Here is a 24,449-nt window from a genome sequence, read left to right as displayed (position 1 = left end):
TCAGTAGCAAATGTCTGTCGAAACTAAAATATCAGACTGATTGCATACATCCGGCCTCCCACCCTTTAGTAGGGTTTGGAGGAGGAGTCGTCCACCCACTGGGACGAGTGGATTTACCCATCCGCCTGGGCGAAAAAGGGGAAGGACGACACATGGTAGTCCGGTTCCTGGTAGTAGAAGAACTCTCGGCCTACAACATGATTCTGGGTCGACCAACCCTGAATAATTCCAAGGCTGTTATAATCCCATCTCTTATGTTGCTCAAGTTTGAGAAGGATAATGGAACAGTCGGCTCCCTAAGGGGAGATCAGAGGATGGCCCGAGAGTGCTATCTCTCGGATGTCAAGCCCACTGTTATGGCCACTGGGTCAAGCGGTAAAAAAACAGACCTTGACAATGTCAAGGAGAGTGCGCCTGTTCAAGAAGCAGGCGGCAAGAAGAGATAGGCTTCCCAGACAGGGGCCGCAAGAAAAGAAAGAAAATAGCAATCATTGGCAGAGGAGCGGTCGGATGAGTTCCGCCCTCAGCCGGCTGGTGAGCATGCGGACCTGATCTTAGACGACTCACGTCCTGACCGAACAGTCAAAGTTGGGACGACTGCTCTGAGAGACCTTGGTGACGACTTTCACAAACTATTGAAAGAATACAAGGACATCTTTGCATTCGAAGTCCATGAAATGCCAGGCATTAGTCCTGATTTGGCGGTACATAAACTGGCCGTGGATCCAAAAAAGAAGCCGGTACGGCAAAAGAAGCGGAACCATGGCGAAGAAAGAAGTCAGGCGGCAGCCGTCGAAGTTAAAAAATTAATTGATGCAGGGTTCATTCGACAATGTTACTTCCCAGACTGGGTTGCAAATGTGGTGCTTGTTAAAAAACCGAATGGCACCTGGCGAATGTGTGTAGACTACACAGACTTAAACAAGGCGTGCCCCAAAGACAATTACCCTCTGCCTAAAATTGATAACCTGGTCGACTCAACAGCCGGCCATGCTTTGATGAGCTTTATGGACGCCTATTCTGATTTCCATCAAATTCCTGTATGGAAGAAAGATTAGGAGAAGACGGCCTTCGTCACTGATCAGGGGTTATACTGTTACACGGTCATGCCGTTTGGTCTTAAGAATGCCCCGGCTACCTTCCAGCGAATGATAAACACTGTGTTCTTTGATCAGATTGGGAGAAACGTCGAGGCATACATTGATGATATGATTGTCAAGACTAAACTTCAGAAAGATCATCTGTCGGACCTCCGAGAAACTTTCGCCACACTCAGGCGGCACCATGTCATGCTCAATCCCAAGAAATGTGTATTTGGAGTTGAGTCTGGGAAATTTCTCGGATTCCTTATCAATCAGAGAGGAATAGAGGCGAACCCTGAGAAGGTGCAGGCGGTCATTGACATGCAGTCGCCTCGTACCATCCGAGAGGTTCAGAAGTTAACAGGTTGTCTGGCGGCCTTGGGAAGATTTCTAAGCCGATCAGGCGACAAATGCCTATACTTTTTCCAGGCAATTAAGAAAAAGGCAAGGTTTGAATGGGGGCCGGATGCTGAGGCCGCCTTCCAGAAATTGAAAGTTCACTTGCATTCCTTGCCGAGGCTGGTCAGCCCTTTGCCCAAAGAAGTACTCTACATGTACCTGGCCGTCTCTGATCATGCGTTAAGCGCTGTTCACCTTGCTGAAAGAGACGGCTGGCAGCTCCCGGTCTACTTTGTCAGTCACGTACTGAAAAATGCCGAGTTGAGGTATCCCCTAGTGGAGAAATTTGGTCTTGCACTCTTCATGGCTGTTAAAAAATTGAAGCCCTACTTTTTGGCACATGCAGTCGTCGTGTATACAGACCAACCTATCAAGCGGCCACTTACCATCATGGAGTCGTCAGGCCGAATGATCAAATGGGCCATAGAAATACAGAGCCTCGAAGTTACTTTCGAGCCTAGAAAAGCAGTGAAGGGGCAAGCCTTTGCTGACTTTATTGTAGAGATGACTCGTCCTCCTGACTCTCAAGTTCCAGACCAAGTATGGAAGGTATATGTGGACGGAAGCTCTACTTCAAATGGTTGTGGAGCAGGCGTCATATGTCAGTCGCCAGAGGGCGACAGGTACGAGTATGCTCTACGCTTCAGTTTTCAGGCTTCAAACAATGAGGTAGAATATGAAGCTTTACTAGCCGGGATCCGCATGTGCAAGGCGGCAGGGGCAAGAAAAATAGACGCCTGTTCCGATTCACAATTGATAGTGAGTCAGTACAATGGCGAATACGAAGCAACCCATCCGGCCATGATCAAGTATTTACAGGCGGTCCGATAAGCAGTCGGCTCCCTTGAGGATTTCCATCTGATCCAAGTGCCGAGATCAGGAAACAACCAGGCGGATGCATTGTCAAAAATAGCATCATCCGCCTCCACTGATAATTCTCGAACTGTTTTTTGGGAAGTAATGGAGAAGAAAAGCATCGAGAAAACCCTATTGGAATCCTAGACAGAAGCTCAACCTGGATGGATTCAATCAGGGCATATCTGACAAACGATACACTGCCGGATGATCCTCAACAGGCGGCAGCACTGAAAAAACGAGCCACCTGTTTTGAAATGATAAAGGGAGAACTTCACAAAAGGGGGTACCTTCAACCCTTCTTAAAGTGTGTTACTCCAGAAAAGGGACGAGAGATACTAGACGATCTTCACTCTGGTTACTGTGCTTCTCATATAGGCGGTAGGACGCTTGCTCAAAGGGCAAGGCGGCAGGGCTACTTTTGGCCTACTTTGGAAGCAGATGCAATGGAAATGGTGAAAAAATGTGACAAGTGCCAAAGGTTTGGCAAACTAATTCACCGTCCGGCTACTGACCTCACTACCATTCATAGCCCACTACCGTTTGCTAAGTGGGGCATGGACATTCTGGGTCCATATACGCCTGCTACAGGCGGAAGGAGGAACATACTTGTTGCTGTTGACTACTTCACTAAATGGGTAGAGGCGGAGGCTGTAAAGAGAATCAAGACGAAAGATGTAATTTCATTCATTTGGAACAATGTCATCACTCGGTTCGGGGTTCCCATGTCTATGGGTTTTGATAATGGTCCCCAATTTGAGACGCCTGTTCTCAAAAGCTGGTTGGGTGACCAAGGAATTGCAAACTACTTTGCATCTGTCGGCCGTCCACAAGCAAACGGCCAGGTAGAAGCCTTTAATAAAATCATCTTAGACGGTCTCAAGAAAAAGATTGAACGAGCAGGCGGCCTATGGGCGGATGAACTACCGCATGTTCTCTGGGCCATTAGGACGACTGAAAAAGGGGCGACTGGAGAAACTCCATTCCTCCTAACTTACGGTGCGGAAGCTGTTCTTCCAATAGAACACTACGAGCCGACTCTTCGAGTAATGCTATATGACGAAGAGGCAAACAGGGAAGCCATGCGCCTGGCATTAAACTCACTTCCTGAAAAGAGGGGCAATGTTGTCTTGCACCATGAAATCTATCGTCTGAGAATGACTAGATCATACAACAAAAAAGTACACATGCGTCCACTCAAAGTAGGGGACTTTGTACTTAGAAAAATGGAAGCAGTTGGTAGGGCTAATGAGTCTGGAAAACTAACTCCCAACTGGGAAGGACCCTACCGAATCTGTGAGGAAGTCAGGGACGGTACCTACCGTCTGGAAACACCAGACGGACAACCGTTGCCTCGAACTTGGAATGTAGATAATCTTAAGAAATATTTCTTTTGAATGATGTAAATAGTCAAGAGCTACTTAATAAAAGTTTGCACTTACTATTCAATTTTGTACTAAGAGGGGCACGCCTACTAACAAATAGTCGGCTACTCTCCATGTTTAATTTTTATTCTTACTTAAGAGGGGCATGCCGTCTGTACCTTTACAGTCGGCTACTCTCCATTGAGTATTTTTACTCTCTTCAGAGGGGCATGCCGTCTGTACCTTTACAGTCGGCTACTTTCCATTGAGTATTTTACCTATCTCCAGAGGGGCATGTCGTCTGTACCTTTACAGTCGGCTACTCTCCATTGAGTATTTTACTCACAATAGGGGCATGTCGTGTGGACATATAGTCGGCTACTCTCCATAAGAAGATGGCCGACTGGTTCCAAAGCACACAGCCACCTCCCTTATACTTAGCTAAAAAAAGATTAGGGCCTGGCCGACCCTGTGCCTAAACAGGCGGTTACCCTCCTCTTACTTAGCACCTACGTTCACCAAGAACTAACCAAGGCCACAGGCCGAATGATTAGACCAGGCGCCAAGCCAACTGATCCAATCTTCAAAACTAATACGACCTGTCCCAACATCATAGCAGGCGTCCGGCGGCATCCCTCCGGATGAAATTCGTCGTAGAGAGCAGCTCCCTTTTGGGTGGAACATTGCTCTATAAACTAATTACACGACACCTATACGACTGTCCCCAAGGGCAACCACGTAGCCGTTTTTGAGACAAGGATAACCCTATCACTAACCAAACCAGTGGTAGCAGTTGACATTTGAGTCAGATGACCGCCTGTATTACTTGGGATAAATGCAGGGGGTACCTCTTGAGTTAATAGCCAACAAACATTAGCGAATCAAGGGGTCTAGCCGGCCTCCGCCGCCTGGTACCTCTACTTCTCAAGCAAGAGTGACGGCGACTGAGTAACTCCAACGTTAACTCATAGTCACTCCCTCAAATTTGGTATGGAACCTAAAAGGTTTGAGTAGACCGCCAGTTTTTTGGCAAACAGGGGCACTCAAACCCCTATTCCTACTAGGTAACCTATTGAGTTAATAGCCAACAAACATTGGCGAATCAAGGGGATCAGCCGGCCTCCGCCGCCTGGTACCTCTACTACTCAATCTAGAGTGTGACGGAGACTAAGTAACTCCTATGTTAACTTATAGTCACTCCCTCAAACTTAGTATGGAGCCTAAAAGGTATGAGTCATCCGCCTGTTTTTAGCAAACAGGGGCTCTCAACCACTACTCCTGCTAGGTTAACAAATTATGAGTTAAAAGCCAACAAACATTGGCGAATAAAGGGAAACAACCGGTACCCGCCGCTTGTTATCTCTACTACTCAGTTCCTTGGCAACTAGGTAACACTCATGTTTACTTAGTCATACCACTTTCCTACTTGGTTAAATTTACAAATGACAGGACCGCCTGCCTAAAAAGGATCCAGACCTTAAAATAGTTCGAATACCGATTGGATAAATGGCCGACTGATCGTCTATCCTGGAAACAGACAACCAGTCGTCCAGGGGCATAGGCGGCGTGACTAACTATCTGTACCTGTCTGCAACTATCGGCCATGTAAAACAGTCGGTCTAGTGAACAATTGGATATTAGAATATGAAATACTTAGACAAATTTGAAACAAAACAAAAATTCATTAAAAAGAAGTCGGTCATTAAAGACCGGCAAAATATTCAAAGCCCCGGCCCCCTGGCCGGGTAAATACAAAACAAACGGCACGCAGGCCGTGGAAAGAATACATAAAGCTTAAGAAGGGGGAAGATCTTCAATATTAGCAGCTACCGCCTGGTCAGCACTCTTCTTGCTGGACTCGGCTTCAGCTGTATCCTTTTTTGATCCCTTACCCCCAAGCGGCACAAGCGCCACTACCGGCTCCTCCTCCTCCAACGCTTCCTCCAACGCCTCTTTCTCAGCAGCCGCCAGGATCTCTTGATTATATGTATCAGAACACTGGCGATACGTTTTTTCCCAAGAGGCAAAGTCGGCATTGGGGAAGAGGCGGCCCCAAGTCATGCGCTGGATTTGAGCGGAGTCTTCCATCATCTCCCGGACCAGCTCTTTCTTCTCTTGCTCGGCCTTTTCCGAGAGCTCCTGAGTAAGACTCTTCTCCTGGGTCACCAGGCGTTCCTTTACGTTGGCCAAGGATTTCTCCAAGGCTTCGTATGAGTACATTTTTAGGCGAAGAGGTTTCAGCTCGGCCTTGAGATTGGTGATGGTCGCCTCCAGCTCGCCATACCTCTTCTGGGCCGCCTCTAACTGAGCCCGAACAGCGGCGGTAGCCTGCGCCTGATAATAAAGAATATCAATGGTCAGAACTTCATTTTGGGCAATTTGAAACATTGCCTTATCACAGTCAGAGGCGGCCATAGCTTTTGCAGCCTTTACCTCTTTGTTCTTCCGGTCAAGCGGCTTGTGAAGGCCGTTCACTCGGAGCAGGGCCTAAGTAAAAATTGGAACAGGCGTCAGTTTCCAAACAAAAAAGAAAACAGGCGTCCTAGAATTCAAATACTCAAAAATATGCTAAGTATACCTCAGCAAGGACCCCTGGAATCCCGTCTAGGTCAAGGGTGCCGACACCCCTGACCGCCTCCCTTTCAGCTGGAGGTACGGCCTTGATCATAGACTTGGCCACTTCGACCAAGTCAGGCTCTTGAGGGCCGGCTGCATCAAGCATAAACAAACGGATTAGACCTAGTAAAGGAGGGACCAAGTCTAAAATTTACAAGGACAACTTCATACTTCTAGGCGGCCCAGCTGGAGTTTTAGAAGAAGTGGCCGGCTGTTTCTCAGCCGCCGCATGTTTCCTGGCAGAACCAGGAGAGCTCGCAACAGTCGTCCTCCGGGCCTTGGGGTCCGGCTGTTGGGAAGATGAAGCTCTTGGAGCACCCGTCTAAAAAAGAAGAAAAAAGTCAGTATATGCATAAACACAACTCCAAAAAGAGGGTGAAAGGTTCGGAGCTCACAAAGGGTGCCCCCTTCTTGGGGGAGTCGGTTAAAGCTTGTTGCATGATGGAGGCCCGCAACATGGCCGCCGCAGTCTTGGAGGCGGTGATTTTGCTCATGGCGTCAGCTGCAAAAACAAACAGCAAAGTTAATTAAAGTCATAACAAGAAATGTATGGAACAACAGAGTATTCGACAGGCCGACTGCCTCTTGAGTACCGACTGCTGAGGCCACAGGCGGCCAAAAAGTACTCGTCGTAGAGCCATTTGAAGCTCGGGACGTAGTGCAGGGGTACTTGCTCTCGTACCCCTGAAGTAGAGTCGACCCTCGACTCTACTTTAAAGAGTCCTTTATCAAGGATCTCTTTCTTAGCCTTGGGGGGAACAGGCGGCATGCTACGGCCGCCTGCAAGAAGGGGCAGATTCCTTTTCCACCTATTGAAGCGCTTGTTCAGCTCAATGTCTGAACTCTCAATGATGAGGAAGGTGCTCCGCCAGCCCCTTCCACTTGTTTGCTTTACCTCTCGTCATGAGGTAGTCCCTGTGGCTTGTCAATTGATACCAGCCGGTACCGCCTGTGTTAGGGGTCCGGCTGAGATAGGTCATATGGGCGAAAGCCTCGAAGCTCGGCTCCACCCCGTGCAGTTCGCACCCGGCCACATAGCCGAGTACGTTGACCCAGGAGTTTGGCGCTAACTGCCATAACCCCAACTCATACCCATCCAAGATCCGCTGAACAGCCGGATGTAATGGGAAGCGCAGCCCTGCCTTGATGGCCGCCTCGTAGCAGCCAAAGCAGGCGCTATCATAACTGGAACCAGCCGGCCAGACGACTGTGTCTTCTGGATCCGGCACAAACACTAGAAAGTCGGGGCCCATGGTGTGGTTTGCAATAAAGCTCTCCACTTTCTCTTGCATGGCTGTGATCCGACCCCGAGGTATCGTGCAGTAGTAGGGGGTATTTAGCTCTCGGTAAGAGGCGGATGGCTCCGCCCAATTGTCCCCCTTCTCAACTGCGTGAGAAAGTCTCGCCTCTTGCAGGCGGCTGTTTTTCTCTTCTGTGTCCAAAGAAGCATGGCCAGAAGAGCTTGACTCGGAATCGTCCTCTGACGAGTCCGAAGAGGACGACTCCTCCCCTCTCCCGGAGGGGCCCGCCTCCTCTCTTTGAAAAGGAGCAGAATTGTTAACTGTTAAATGGGAAGGGGTCACTATGACTCCTCCCTCAGAATTGCCGGCTTTCAGGCCGCCTTGTTTTACTTCCACATCTGGCGCCTGGTCAGATGTTTCACTAAGCGGCACCCTGTGGGAGGAGCCGTCTGAATTTGAGATCCTAGCAGTCTTTTTCGTTCTGGCCATCCTGCTCTACATAGACACAGATACAGTCGGACTTTGTATAAAGGGCAAAGATGGGTCCGGAAAAGGGCAGGCGGCACTCCTAGTCCTAGATTCAACCGTCCCCGGTGACCGGCTGATCACTAACCTAGGTCGTGTCGTGTGCTTCCGTGGTGCCATTTCAAAAAATAAAAAGAAAATTAAGAGTAAGAGAACCGACAGTTACCTGAACGAGTGACGATTGATGAAGTGCTGAAAATCCTGTGCAGTCGGCTTGTCAGAACAGGCGGTAGGCAGAAAAGGTCCAAAATGTCAGAGCAAGTTCAGGGGTCCGAATGTTCTCTCTCAAAGTTCTCAAGTGTGAAAATGACTCAAGACAATCCTCCCTTATATAGGCGAAGTGAGAAGGCGAAGGGTCACTTTCAGAATTCAAAATTTGGGCGGGAAAATCTCTCGGCCTTTCGCCGACTGACACCTGTAGAAGGTCGTCGCCTGTTACAGTTCGACACCTGTCACAGGTAACACGTGACCAATCACGTGCCACCTGTGAGGGGCAAATGATTAGGGGATTTTGCTCCCACCAATCGGAATGCGCCACGTGGGCCAATCAGGTCCTGCCAAGTGTCCCCCAGTTGGAACTGTCAGGGCTTGCCACGTGGCACGCGCTTATTCGTCCACCTTGGACCTTTTATGTCATGACATGTGGCATACTCCATGCCTAATGGAGAAACCGGCCACCCAGGCCCAACTTCCGAGGGAAGCCCAATCAGCCCTAGGTTAACCTAAACCTAGGATGGGCACGTTTCCCAAGGTTATAAATACCTCCCTTAATCCTCATTAAGGGGGATTACGAAAAAACACATTAATTACACACAGTAATAACCGGCTGATCTCGCTAACAAAGCAGATTACCTACATTAAACACTCTCACCTAGAGAGACCCAATCACTTTAATTTCCGCATTAATTACTCCTTAATCAAGTACTAACTTGACCGTTGGAGGCGGAGCTCCCACCACCAGGAGTCTCCGTTATTTTGTAGGTACAGGCGTCCGGTTCCAGTCTCGGAATTGTAACTCTCCCGCAGGACATCAGAAAACCCCGAAACAACTAGCTTTGTATAATGCATTTGACTTTCATTTGATTCATTTACCTTTGTTAAATGCGTTTGACATTTATTTTATTCAAAAAGCTTTACTTGAATGTGTTTGAATTTCATTTGATTCAATTAGCTTTGTAGAATGCATTTGACTTTCATATGATAAAATTAGCTTTGTTGAACGCATTTGACTTTAATTTGATTCAAAAAGCTTTGTTTGAATGTGTTTGACTTTCATTTGATTCAACTAGCTTTGTTGAATGCATTTGACTTTCATTTGATTAAAAAAGTTTTGTTTTAATGAGTTTAACTTTCATTCGATTCAGTTACCTTTGTTGATTGCATTTGACTTTCATTTGATTCAATTAGCTTTGTTTATATGTACTTAACTTAACTTTGATTTAAAATCTTTGTTTGAATGTTTTTGACTTTCATTTGATTCAATTAGCTTTGTTTGAATGTGTTTGACTTTCATTTGATTCAATTAGCTTTATTTGAATGTGTTTGACTTTCATTTGATTCAATTAGCTTGATAGAATGCATTTAAATTTCATTTGATTCAATTAGCTTTGTTGAATGAATTTGACTTTAGTTTGATTCAAAAAGCTTTGTTTGAATGTGTTTGACTTTCATTTAACTCAAATAGCTTTGTAGAATGCATTTGACTTTCATTTTATTCAACTAGGTTTGTAGAATGCATTTGACTTTCATTTGATTTATTTACCTTTGTTAAATGCGTTTGACATTTGTTTTATTCAAAAAGCTTTGTTTGAATGATTTTGACTTTCATTTGAATTAATTTGCTTAGTTTGAATGTGTTTGACTTTCATTTGAATTAATTTGCTTAGTTTGAATGTGTTTAACTTAACTTAGATTCAAAAGCTTTGTTTGAATGTGATTTAATTTCAAATGATTCAATTAGCTTTGTTTGAATGTGTTTGACTTTCATTTAATTCAATTAGCTTGGTAGAATACTTTTGAATTTCATTTGATTCAATTAGCTTTGTTGAATGCATTTGACTTTAATTTGATTCAAAAAGCTATGTTTGAATGTGTTTGACTTTCATTTAATTCAATTAGGTTTGTATAATGCATTTGACTTTCATTTTATTCAATTAGCTTTGTTGAATGCATTTGACTTTCATTTGATTAAAAAAGCTTTGTTTGATTGTGTTTGACTTTCATTTGATTCAAAAAACTTTGTTCGAATGTGTTAGAATTTCATTTGACTTAATTACCTTTGTTAGAATGTGTTTGACTTTAATTTAATTCAAAAAGATTTGTTTGAATATGTTTGATTTTCATTTGATTCAATTAGCTTTGTAGAATGCATTTGACTTTCATTTAATCAAAAAATTTTTAATGTGTTTGACTTTCGTTGATTCAATTAGCTTTGTAGAATGCATTTGACTTTCATTTGATTCATTTAGCTTTGTTGAATGCATTTGACTTTCATTTGATTAAAAAGCTTTGTTTGAATGTGTTTGACTTTCATATGATTCAATTAGCTTTGTTTGAATGTGTTTGACTTTCATTTGATTAGATTAGCTTTATAGAATGCTTTTGACTTTCATTTGATTAAATTAGGTTTGTTGAACGCATTAGACTTTAATTGGATTCGAAAAGCTTTGTTTGATTGTGTTTGACTTTCTTTTGAATCAATTTACTTTGTTTTAATTTGTTTGACTTTCATTTGATTTAATTAGCTTTGTTGAATGCATTAGACTTTAATATGATTGAAAAAGCTTTATTTGAATGTGTTTGACATTTATTTGGTTAAATTAGCTTTGTAGAATGCATTTGACTTTCATTTGATTCTAATAGCTTTATTCCATGCATTTGAGTTTCATTTGATTCAAAAAGCTTTGTTTGAATGTGTTTGACTTTCATTTGATTCAATTAGGTTTGTTCAATGCATTAGACTTTAATTTTATTCAAAAAGGTTTGTTTAAATGTGTTTGACTTTCATTGGATTCAATTAGCTTTGTTTGAATGTGTTTGACTTTTATATGATTAAATTAGTTTTGTAGAATGCATTTGACTTTCATTTGATTAAATTAGCTTTGTTGAACGCATTAGACTTTAATTAGATTCGAAAAGCTTTGTTTGATTGTGTTTGACTTTCATTTTATTCAATTAGTTTTGTTAAATGCATTTAACTTTCATTTGATTCAAAAAGCTTTTTTTGAATGTGTTTGACTTTCATTTGTCTCAATTAGCTTTGTAAAATGCATTTTACTTTCATTTGATTCAATTAGCATTGTTGAATGCATTTGGCTTTCATTTAATTCATAAAGCTTATTTGAATGTGTTTAACTTTCATTTGAATCAATTAGCTTTGTTTGAATGTGTTTGACTTTCATTTGATTTAATTAGCTTGGTTGAATGCATTAGGCTTTAATTTTATTTAAAATGATTTATTTGAATGTGTTTGACTTTCGTTTGATTCAATTAGCTTTGTAGAATGCATTAGACTTTCCTTTGATTTAATTAGCTTGGTTGAATGCATTTGACTTTCATTTGATTCAAAAAGCTTTGTTTGAATGTGTTTGACTTTCCTTTGATTCAATTTGCTTTAGTTGAATGTGTTTGACTTTCATTTGATTCAATTAGCTTTGTTGAATGCATTAGACTTTATATTAATTCAAAAAGCATTGTTTGAATGTGTTTGATTTTCATTTGATTTTATTAGCTTTGTTTGAATGTGTTTGGCTTAAATTTGATTCATAAAGCTTGTTTGAATGTGTTTGACTTTCATTTGATTCAATTAGCTTCGTTTGAATGTGTTTGACTTTAATTTGATTTAAAAAGCATTATTTGAATGTGTTTGACTTTCATTTGATTCAACTAGCTTTGTTGAATGCATTTTACTTTCATTTGATTCAATTAGCATTGTTGAATGCATTTGGCTTTCATTTAATTCATAAAGCTTATTTGATAGTGTTTAACTTTCATTTGAAGCAATTAGCTTTGTTTGAATGTGTTTGACTTTCATTTGATTTAATTAGCTTTGTTGAATGCATTAGACTTAAATTTGATTTAAAAAGCTTTATTTGAATGTGTTTGACTTTCGTTTGATTCAATTAGCTTTGTAGAATGCATTAGACTTTCATTTGATTTAATTAGCTTGGTTGAATGCATTTGATTTTCATTTGATTCAAAAAGCTTTGTTTGAATGTGTTTGACTTTCCTTTGATTCAATTTGCTTTAGTTGAATGTGTTTGACTTTCATTTGATTCAATTAGCTTTGTTGAATGCATTAGACTTTAATTTGATTCAAAAAGCATTGTTTGAATGTGTTTGATTTTCATTTGATTTTATTAGCTTTGTTTGAATGTGTTTGGCTTAAATTTGATTCATAAAGCTTGTTTGAATGTGCTTGACTTTCATTTGATTCAATTAGCTTCGTTTGAATGTGTTTGACTTTAATTTGATTTAAAAAGCATTATTTGAATGTGTTTGACTTTCATTTGATTCAACTAGCTTTGTTGAATGCATTTGACTTTCATTTGATTCAATTAGCATTGTAAAATGCATTTTACTTTCATTTGATTTAATTAGCATTGTTGAATGCATTTGGCTTTCATTTAATTCATAAAGCTTATTTGAATGTGTTTAACTTTCATTTGAATCAATTAGCTTTGTTTGAATGTGTTTGACTTTCATTTGATTTAATTAGCTTTGTTGAATGCATTAGACTTAAATTTGATTTAAAAAGCTTTATTTGAATGTGTTTGACTTTAGTTTGATTCAATTAGCTTTGTAGAATGCATTAGACTTTCATTTGATTTAATTAGCTTGGTTGAATGCATTTGACTTTCATTTGATTCAAAAAGCTTTGTTTGAATGTGTTTGACTTTCCTTTGATTCAATTTGCTATAGTTGAATGTGTTTGACTTTCATTTGATTCAATTAGCTTTGTTGAATGCATTAGACTTTAATTTGATTCAAAAAGCATTGTTTGAATGTGTTTGATTATCATTTGATTTTATTAGCATTGTTTGAATGTGTTTGGCTTAAATTTGATTCATAAAGCTTGTTTGAATGTGTTTGACTTTCATTTGATTCATTTAACTTCGTTTGAATGTGTTTGACTTTAATTTGATTTAAAAAGCATTATTTGAATGTGTTTGACTTTCATTTGATTCAACTAGCTTTGTTGAATGCATTTGATTTTCATTTGATTCAATTAGCATTGTAAAATGCATTTTACTTTCATTTGATTTAATTAGCATTGTTGAATGCATTTGGCTTTCATTTAATTCATAAAGCTTATTTGAATGTGTTTAACTTTCATTTGAATCAATTAGCTTTGTTTGAATGTGTTTGACTTTCATTTGATTTAATTAGCTTTGTTGAATGCATTAGACTTAAATTTGATTTAAAAAGCTTTATTTGAATGTGTTTGACTTTCGTTTGATTCAATTAGCTTTGTTTGAATGTGTTTGACTTTCATTTGATTTAATTAGCTTTGTTGAATGCATTAGACTTAAATTTGATTTAAAAAGATTTATTTGAATGTGTTTGACTTTAGTTTGATTCAATTAGCTTTGTAGAATGCATTAGACTTTCATTTGATTTAATTAGCTTGGTTGAATGCATTTGACTTTCATTTGATTCAAAAAGCTTTGTTTGAATGTGTTTGACTTTCCTTTGATTCAATTTGCTTTAGTTGAATGTGTTTGACTTTCATTTGATTCAATTAGCTTTGTTGAATGCATTAGACTTTAATTTGATTCAAAAAGCATTGTTTGAATGTGTTTGATTATCATTTAATTTTATTAGCATTGTTTGAATGTGTTTGGCTTAAATTTGATTCATAAAGCTTGTTTGAATGTGTTTGACTTTCATTTGATTCAATTAACTTCGTTTGAATGTGTTTGACTTTAATTTGATTTAAAAAGCATTATTTGAATGTGTTTGACTTTCATTTGATTCAACTAGCTTTGTTGAATGCATTTGATTTTCATTTGATTCAATTAGCATTGTAAAATGCATTTTACTTTCATTTGATTTAATTAGCATTGTTGAATGCATTTGGCTTTCATTTAATTCATAAAGCTTATTTGAATGTGTTTAACTTTCATTTGAATCAATTAGCTTTGTTTGAATGTGTTTGACTTTCATTTGATTTAATTAGCTTTGTTGAATGCATTAGACTTAAATTTGATTTAAAAAGCTTTATTTGAATGTGTTTGACTTTCGTTTGATTCAATTAGCTTTGTTTGAATGTGTTTGACTTTCATTTGATTTAATTAGCTTTGTTGAATGCATTAGACTTAAATTTGATTTAAAAAGCTTTATTTGAATGTGTTTGACTTTCGTTTGATTCAATTAGCTTTGTAGAATTCATTAGACTTTCATTTGATTTAATTAGCTTGGTTGAATGCATTTGATTTTTATTTGATTCAAAAAGCTTTATTTGAATGTGTTTGACTTTCCTTTGATTCAATTTGCTTTAGTTGAATGTGTTTAACTTTCATTTGATTCAATTAGCTTTGTTAAATGCATTAGACTTTAATTTGATTCAAAAAGCATTGTTTGAATGTGTTTGATTTTCATTTGATTTTATTAGCTTTGTTTGAATGTGTTTGGCTTAAAATTGATTCATAAAGCTTGTTTGAATGTGTTTGACTTTCATTTTATTCAATTAGCTTCGTTTGAATGTGTTTGACTTTAATTTGATTTAAAAAGCATTATTTGAATGTGTTTGACTTTCATTTGATTCAACTAGCTTTGTTGAATGCATTTGACTTTCATTTGATTCAATTAGCATTGTAAAATGCATTTTACTTTCATTTGATTTTTACATTGTTGAATGCATTTGGCTTTCATTTAATTCATAAAGCTTATTTGATTGTGTTTAACTTTCATTTGAATTAATTAGCTTTGTTGAATTTGTTTGAATTTCATTTGATTAAATTAGCTTTATAGAATGCATTTGACTTTCATTTGATTAAATTAGCTTTGTTGAATACATTTGACTTTAATTTGATTCAAAAAGCTTTGTTTGAATGTCTTTGACTTTCATTTGATTCAACTAGCTTTGTTGAATGCATTTGACTTTCATTTGATTCAATTAGCTTTGTAAAATGCATTTTACTTTCATTTGATTCAATTAGCATTGTTGAATGCATTTGGCTTTCATTTAATTCATAAAGCTTATTTGAATGTGTTTATCTTTCATTTGAATCAATTAGCTTTGTTTGAATGTGTTTGACTTTCATTTGATTTAATTAGCTTTGTTGAATGCATTAGACTTAAATTTGATTTAAAAAGCTTTATTTGAATGTGTTTGACTTTCGTTTGATTTAATTAGCTTTGTAGAATGCATTAGACTTTTATTTGATTTAATTAGCTTGGTTGAATGCATTTGACTTTCATTTGATTCAAAAAGCTTTGTTTGAATGTGTTTGACTTTCCTTTGATTCAATTTGCTTTAGATGAATGTGTTTGACTTTCATTTTATTGAACTAGCTTTGTTGAATGCATTATACTTTAATTTGATTCAAAAAGCATTGTTTGAATGTGTTTGACTTTCATTTGATTTTATTAGCTTTGTTTGAATGTGTTTGGCTTAAATTTGATTCATAAAGCTTGTTTGAATGTGTTTAACTTTCATTTGATTCAATTAGCTTCGTTTGAATGTGTTTGATGCGTGCATCAATGTGAACGATGAGCATGTTGAAGAATTATTCCAAGAAAGTCAAGAAAGCATGAATCTATACTTGGAAGCTTCTTCAATAGGTCAAACTTACTATCGGGGGCATCAAGACAAAGCCACGCTTTGTATGGTGGCGTTCTTGGGAGTTCTTGAAGCTTCTTGATAGTTCTTTAAGGTTTCTTTAAAAGCTTTCTTAGGTTTTTGCTTACAAGTTTTTACCTTTCACTTGAAAGGGTTTTTCTTGTTTTAAGCACTTAGGATTTCTAATTGCATTAGGAATTGTTTTAGTCTAGTAGGCGTCAATAATAGCTTGGAGTGCAAGCTTGAGTTAGGATAAAATAGGCAAGTTTTATCTTAAGAGTAGTTAGAGTTTAAGTAGGATTAAATAACTAAATCAAAGTTATCTAAACTTGATTAAGTTATGCAATCCGTGGGTTTTTGTTAGGGGACTAGAATTCTAATTCAAGTGGGATTAGGATAATTGATTGAGTTTATAAATATAGGGTTGTAATCTTCGAATAAGATACAAGTTTAATCATACATTCATAATAATATTTCTTATTGCTTTTGTTTAAGTTGGATTACTTAAATTCTTGATTGGTGGATTCCAATTTGCTGTTTTGTTTGTTTTAGTTAAAACAATCACCTAGGTTGATTAATTAGGTGGATTCTTGATTAATTAATCTAAGTTTCTTGCTTAATTCTTGGTGAATTTTCTGTATAGAATTAGGTTAGATTCATATCTTTGTGAGGCTTAGTTTTCGGACTAAAAATCACATCATCTTGGTATCAGAGCACAGTTTCGGTAGAATTTAAACTGGTGACGTTAGGCTTGGAATTTTTGGCTGAAATTTTGTGGCAAGATTCAGAAAACGTAGATCAACATTGTGTCAAAATTTCGTGTCAATTGGACGCGTAACGAAGTCTGTGCAACCTCAAACTTTTGAGAGTGTTACACAAAGTTGCGATCTGGAGAACGGTTCTTATTTGCTTCAAGAATCAATCAAGATTCAATCTTTTAATCAAGATTTTGCATAAACTAAACCTGGTTTGTGTAGGAGCAATGAGTGACGAAGAAATCCCAGGGATTCCAAGGGGTTTGAACCTTGATCAAGCGCATAACTTGCGGAGGGATCGTCAAATAGAGCGATTGTCACAACAATTGCAAGAAGTATTGGCTAGGCTTGACGAACGTGACAAAACTTCATCTTCAAGGAAGAACAAATCAGTTGCAATTTCTAGTTCAAGTGAAGACGAATATGAAAGGAGAAAAGCAAGTAGATCACGCCATAAAGATTCATCTTCGAGTGATGAACCTAGAAGGCATAGACGGAAGAACAAGGCCAAAGATGATGACCGAAATATAAGGTTAGATTTTCCGGAATTCAATGGTAGTATGCTAGACCCCGAAAAATATTTTGAGTGGGTTAGAAGAGCCGAAACACTCTTTGATTACAAGGAGTATGATGAACGAAAGAGGTGCAAACTTGCTGAATTAAAACTCACAGGTTATGCGAGTTTATGGTATGATAATCTCAAGAAAAAGAGACGCAAGGAGGGACGATCCAAGATCACTACTTGGACACAATTGCAGAAATATATGAAGCGTCAATTTGTGCCCCATGAGTACGTGCAAGAAGTGTATCTCAAGATGCAGACTTTTAAGCAAGGAAATCAATCCGTGGAGGCTTATTTGTGTGAGTTTGAGAAACTATGTTTATTGTGTGATTTAGAAGAAATTCTAGGGCACAAAATAGCACGTTTTATTGCAGGTTTGAACGAAAATGTTCAAGAGAAGATTGAATTGCACGAATACTATTCGTTTGAAGAAGTATGCAAGGCGGCCATTAAGGTTGAAAGACAATTCAAGGCCAAGAAGACCTCAAGTGTGAAACCGTTCACACGCACGTTCACAAAGGCTAGTGACAAGCCTACCTTTGATAGGACTTCTTCTAATCCGTATGCTAAAGATAACAAACCCAGAAACGAAGCTAGCAAGAAGGTGACCGAAGATAGAAAATGTTTCAAATGTGGGAGTGTTGGCCACATAGCAAGCAATTGCTACTCAAAACGAACTATGACGGCTCAAGAATGGGAAGAAGAGAAAGCTAGGTGCGAGGGAAATAGTGACATGGAGGTTGTGGTCGAGAAAGAACGTGATTTTGAAGAAGAGGAGGGTAGTGCCGAAGAGGTTGATGGTGAAACGCAAGGAAAGAGCTTGGTTCTAAGGAGAGCTCTTCACTCTAAACCTATGCCCGTTGAAGAGAATCAAAGAGAGAAAATCTTTTTAACAAGGTGCAAGGTGGAAGATCGATTGTGTGACGTAATAATAGACTCGGGAAGTTGCACAAATGTGGTGTCTACAACTTTGATCAACAAATTAGAGTGGCCTACAACCGATCACCCAAAACCTTACAAGCTACATTGGCTCAATGATGCTAGTGACGTGAAGGTAACGAAACGAGCCCTAATCACCTTTTCAATTGGCAAATATCATGATAAAGTTTTATGTGATGTATGCCCTATGGATGCTTGTCATATCTTATTGGGTAGACCATGGCAATATGATAGATTTGTCAAGTTTAATGGTAGGACAAATGTGTATATAATTCGAAAAGGAAAGGGGGAAAAATCATATGCATTGAAACCACTTGTTGATCATAGAATTAACCCTAGTTCAAAAGGTGCATATTTAATTGGGGAAAAGGAGTTGGAGAAAGAGATCAACAACAACAATATAGTATATATTATGGTGGCTAACAATGTGCAAGTGAATGAAAGTAAACAAGAAAAGAGGCCCGTGGAATTAGAAGTAGTATTGCAAGAGTATTGTGATGTTTTTCCTAGTGAATTACCACCGGGATTACCACCAATTCGTGGTATTGAACATCAAATTGATCTTATTCCGGGAGCTCCACTACCTAACAAGGCAGCATATAGAAGTAATCCGGAAGAAACAAAGGAAATGCAACGTCAAATAGAGGAATTGATGCAAAGAGGCTACGTGAAAGAGAGTATGAGCCCATGTGCCGTGCCTACATTGTTAGTTCCAAAAAAAGATGGGAGTTGGCGTATGTGCATTGATAGTAGGAGTGTGAACAACATAACCATCAAGTATAGATTTCCTATACCTAGACTTGATGATTTGTTAGACGAATTGCATGGTTCAAAGCTATTTTCCAAGATTGATCTTATGAGTGGCTATCATCAAATACGCATGAGGGAAGGAGATGAATGGAAGACGGCTTTCAAGACTAAAGTGGGGTTGTATGAGTGGTTGGTCATGCCTTTTGGTCTAACCAATGCGCCCAGTACATTTATGAGATTGATGAACGAGGTGTTGAAACCATTTCTTGGAAGGTTCGTAGTTGTTTACTTGGATGACATATTAATTTATTCTGAAAATTTCAATGATCATCTAATGCATTTGAGAAGCGTTTTGGAGGTTCTTAGGGAGAAGAAGTTGTACGCAAAATTGGAAAAATGTTATTTTCTTGTTCCTAGCGTGACGTTTCTAGGGTATGTAGTATCCAAAGATGGTGTGTCCGTGGATCAATCCAAGGTTGAAGCTATCAAGACTTGGCCCGTACCTACCAATGTGAGTGAAGTTAGATCGTTTCATGGTCTAGCGTCGTTTTATAGAAGATTTGTGAAGAATTTTTCCACGATAGTTGCACCTATGACTGAATGCTTGAAGAAAGACAAGGGAAGATTCGAGTGGACCAAGGAAGCCCAACGTGCATTTGATTTGGTCAAAAGGAAGCTATGTGAAGCACCCGTACTTGCATTGCCGGATTTTTCACAACCATTTGAGGTAGAGACCGACGCTAGTGGTGTAGGGATTGGTGCCGTTTTGGTTCAAAAGAAGCGCCCTATTGCCTATTTTAGTGAGAAATTAAACGGTGCTAGATTGAACTATTCTACCTATGACAAGGAGTTCTATGCTATTGTGCGAGCATTGGACCATTGGAGTCACTATTTGCGCCCAAATCACTTTGTGTTGCATAGTGATCACGAAGCTTTGAAGTACATTCATGGTCAACAAAAATTGAACCCTAGACATGCTAAATGGGTAGAGTTTCTACAAGCTTTCAATTTTTCTTCAAAGTATAAGGAGGGGAAAGCAAATGTAGTGGCCGATGCACTATCTAGAAGACACACGTTGCTTGGAGTGTTGAATTGTAAACTACTTGGTTTCGCGTTAATCAAGGAGTACTATAAGGGGGACGTGGATTTCTCTACAATCCTAGAGGAGTGTTCCAAGGGGGCCGTAGGTTCCTATGTTTTACAAGACGGTTTTCTTTTCAAGGGGAATCGTTTGTGCGTGCCTAAGTGTTCTATTAGAGAATTAATAGTAAGAGAAGTGCATGGAGGAGGGATAGCGGGACATTTTGGCATAACGAAAACATTAACTATGCTGCAAGAGCATTTTTATTGGCCTAGAATGCTAGCGGATGTACGATCAATAGTTTCTAGGTGTGCAACATGTCAAAAAGCCAAGGCTACGTTTCATCAAGGCTTATATACGCCCTTGCCCGTGCCAGATTCACCTTGGGAAGACGTGTCTATGGATTTTGTAGTTGGTTTGCCAAGGACTCAAAGAGGAAAGGACTCAATCATGGTTGTAGTGGATCGGTTTTCCAAGATGGCTCATTTCATACCTTGTCACAAAGTGGACGATGCTATGAAAGTGGCGGAATTGTATTTCAAGGAAGTGGTGAGACTACATGGGTTGCCGAACAGTATTGTGAGTGATCGTGATACAAAGTTCATGAGTTTCTTTTGGAAATCACTATGGAAGTTGGTGGGAACGAAGCTGTTATTTAGTACATCATATCACCCGCAAACGGACGGACAAACGGAGGTAACAAATCGAACTCTTGGTGTGCTTTTACGTGGACTAGTGAGCAACACACAAAAAGATTGGGATATTAAGCTTGCTCATGCCGAGTTTGCTTACAATAGATCACCTACTTATGCCACAAAACACACACCATTCGAAGTTGTTTATGGTGTCAATCCAAAAATGCCCATTGATTTAATTGAAATTCCAAAAGGGAAAGTGATTCATAAGGATGCCGAGACTAAAATCAAGTACATGATAAAGCTACACGCACAAGTTAGAGCTAGGATTGAACGTGTCAATGAACTCTACAAAGCACGAGCTAACAAGAACAAAAAGCCACAAAGTTTTGAAGTTGGCGACTTGGTGTGGCTACACTTGAGAAAAGAGAGATTTCCTAACAAACGAAAGAATAAATTGATGCCAAGAAGTGAGGGGCCGTTCAAGATTATTGAGAAGATCAATGAGAATGCATATAAGCTTGAATTGCCGGGAGAATATGGTGTAAGCGCAACATTTAATATTGGGGATTTGGTGAAGTATTTGCCAGATGGTGCTATTGAAGATTTGAGGGCAAATTCTTTTGAAGAAGGGGAGGATGATGCGTGCATCAATGTGAACGATGAGCATGTTGAAGAATTATTCCAAGAAAGTCAAGAAAGCATGAATCTATACTTGGAAGCTTCTTCAATAGGTCAAACTTACTATCGGGGGCATCAAGACAAAGCCACGCTTTGTATGGTGGCGTTCTTGGGAGTTCTTGAAGCTTCTTGATAGTTCTTTAAGGTTTCTTTAAAAGCTTTCTTAGGTTTTTGCTTACAAGTTTTTACCTTTCACTTGAAAGGGTTTTTCTTGTTTTAAGCACTTAGGATTTCTAATTGCATTAGGAATTGTTTTAGTCTAGTAGGCGTCAATAATAGCTTGGAGTGCAAGCTTGAGTTAGGATAAAATAGGCAAGTTTTATCTTAAGAGTAGTTAGAGTTTAAGTAGGATTAAATAACTAAATCAAAGTTATCTAAACTTGATTAAGTTATGCAATCCGTGGGTTTTTGTTAGGGGACTAGAATTCTAATTCAAGTGGGATTAGGATAATTGATTGAGTTTATAAATATAGGGTTGTAATCTTCGAATAAGATACAAGTTTAATCATACATTCATAATAATATTTCTTATTGCTTTTGTTTAAGTTGGATTACTTAAATTCTTGATTGGTGGATTCCAATTTGCTGTTTTGTTTGTTTTAGTTAAAACAATCACCTAGGTTGATTAATTAGGTGGATTCTTGATTAATTAATCTAAGTTTCTTGCTTAATTCTTGGTGAATTTTCTGTATAGAATTAGGTTAGATTCATATCTTTGTGAGGCTTAGTTTTCGGACTAAAAATCACATCAGTGTTTGACTTTAATTTGATTTAAAAAGCCTTATTTGAATGTGTTTGACTTTCATTGTATTTAATTAGCTTTGTTGAATTTGTTTGACTTTCATTTGATTAAATTAGCTTTATAGAATGTATTTGACTTTCATTTGATTAAATTAGCTTTAATGAATACATTTGACTTTAATTTGATTCAAAAAGCTTAGTTTGAATGTGTTTGACTTTCATTTGATTTAACTAGCCTTGTTGAATGCATTTGACTTTCATTTGATTCAAAAAGTTTTGTTTTAATGAGTTTAACTTTTATTTGATTTAATTACCTTTGTTTATTGTATTTGACTTTCATTTGATTCAATTAGCTTTATTTGAATGTGTTTAACTTTCATTTGATTCAATTAGCTTGGTAGAATGCATTTGAATTTCATTTGATTCAATTAGCTTTGTTGAATGCATTTGACTTTAATTTGATTCAAAAAGCATTGTTTGAATGTGTTTGACTTTCATTTGATTTTATTAGCTTTGTTTGAATGTGTTTGACTTTAATTTGATTTAAAAAGCATTATTTGAATGTGTTTGACTTTCATTGTATTTAATTAGCTTTGTTGAATTTGTTTGACTTTCATTTGATTAAATTAGCTTTATAGAATGCATTTGACTTTCATTTGATTAAATTAGCTTTGTTGAATACATTTGACTTTAATTTGATTCAAAAAGCTTTGTTTGAATGTGTTTGACTTTCATTTGATTCAACTAGCTTTGTTGAATGCATTTGACTTTCATTTGATGTAATTAGCTTTGTAAAATGCATTTTACTTTCATTTGATTCAATTAGCATTGTTGAATGCATTTGACTTTCATTTGATTAAATTAGCTTTGTCGAATACATTTGACTTTAATTTGATTTAAAAAGCTTTGTTTGAATGTGTTTGACTTTCATTTGATTCAACTAGCTTTGTTGAATGCATTTGACTTTCATTTGATTCAAAAAGTTTTGTTTTAATGAGTTTAACTTTCATTTGATTCAATTTCCTTGGTCGATTGTATTTGACTTTCATTTCATTCAATTAGCTTTGTTTGAATGTAGTTAACTTAACTGTGATTCAAAAGCTTTGTTTGAATGTGTTTGACTTTCATATGATTCAATTAGCTTTATTTGAATGTGTTTGACTTTCATTTGATTCAATTAGCTTGGTAGAATGCATTTGAATTTCATTTGATTCAATTAGCTTTGTTGAATGCATTTGACTTTAATTTGATTCAAAATGCTTTGTTTAAATGTGTTTGACTTTCATTGAATTCAATTAGCTTTGTAGAATTCAATTGACTTTCATTTGATTCAACTAGCTTTGTAGAATGCATTTGACTTTCATTTGATTCAAAAAGCTTTGTTTGAATGTGTTTGACTTTCTTTTGATTCATTTAGCTTTGTAAATTGCATTTTTCTTTCATTTGATTCAATTAGCATTGTTGAATGCATTTGGCTTTCATTTGATTCATAAATCTTATTTGAATGTTTTTAACTTTCATTTGAATCAATTAGATTTGTTTGAATTTATTTGACTTTCATTCGATTTAATTAGCTTTGTTGAATGCATTAGACTTTAATTTGATTTAAAAAGCTTTATATAAATGTGTTTGACTTTCATTTGATTCTATTAGCTTTGCTCCATGCATTTGACTTTCATTTGATTCAAAAAGCTTTGTTTGAATGTGTTTGACTTTCATTTGATTTAATTAGCTTTGTTTGAATGTGTTTGACTTTCATTTGATTCAGTTAGCTTTGTAGAATGCATTTGACTTTCATTTGATTCAGTTAGCTTTGTTGAATGCGTTTGACTTTAATTTGATTTAAAAAGCTTTGTTTGAATGTGTTTGACTATCATTTGATTTAATTAGGTTTGTTGAATGCTATAGACTTTAATTTGATTCAATAAGCTTTGTTTAAATGTGTTTGACTATCAATGGATTCAATTAGCTTTGTTTGAATGTGTTTAACTTTCATTTGATTAAATTAGCTTTGTAGAATGCATTTAACTTTCATTTGAGTAAAATAGCTTTGTTGAACGCTTTAAACTTTAATAGGATTCGAAAAGCTTTGTTTGATTTTGTTTGACTCTCATTTGATTCAATTAGCTTTGTTGAATGCATTTGACTTTCATTTGATTCAAAAAGTTTTGATTTAATGTGTTTAACTTTCATTTGATTCAATTACCTTTGTTGATTGCATTTTACTTTCAATTTATTCAATTAGCTTTATTTGAATGTGTTTAACTTAACTTTGTTTCAAAAGCATTGTTTGAATGTTTTTGACTTTCATTTGATTCAATTAGCTTTATTTGAATGTGTTTGACACTCATTTGGTTCAATTAGCTTGGTAGAATGAATTTGAATTTCATTTGATTCAATTAGCTTTGTTGAATGCATTTAACTTTAATTTGATTCAAAA

The sequence above is a fragment of the Chenopodium quinoa genome, unplaced genomic scaffold, assembly GCF_001683475.1.
Source record: "Chenopodium quinoa cultivar QQ74 unplaced genomic scaffold, ASM168347v1, whole genome shotgun sequence".
NCBI lineage: Eukaryota > Viridiplantae > Streptophyta > Magnoliopsida > Caryophyllales > Amaranthaceae > Chenopodium > Chenopodium quinoa.
This window is presented reverse-complemented; position numbering follows the sequence as displayed.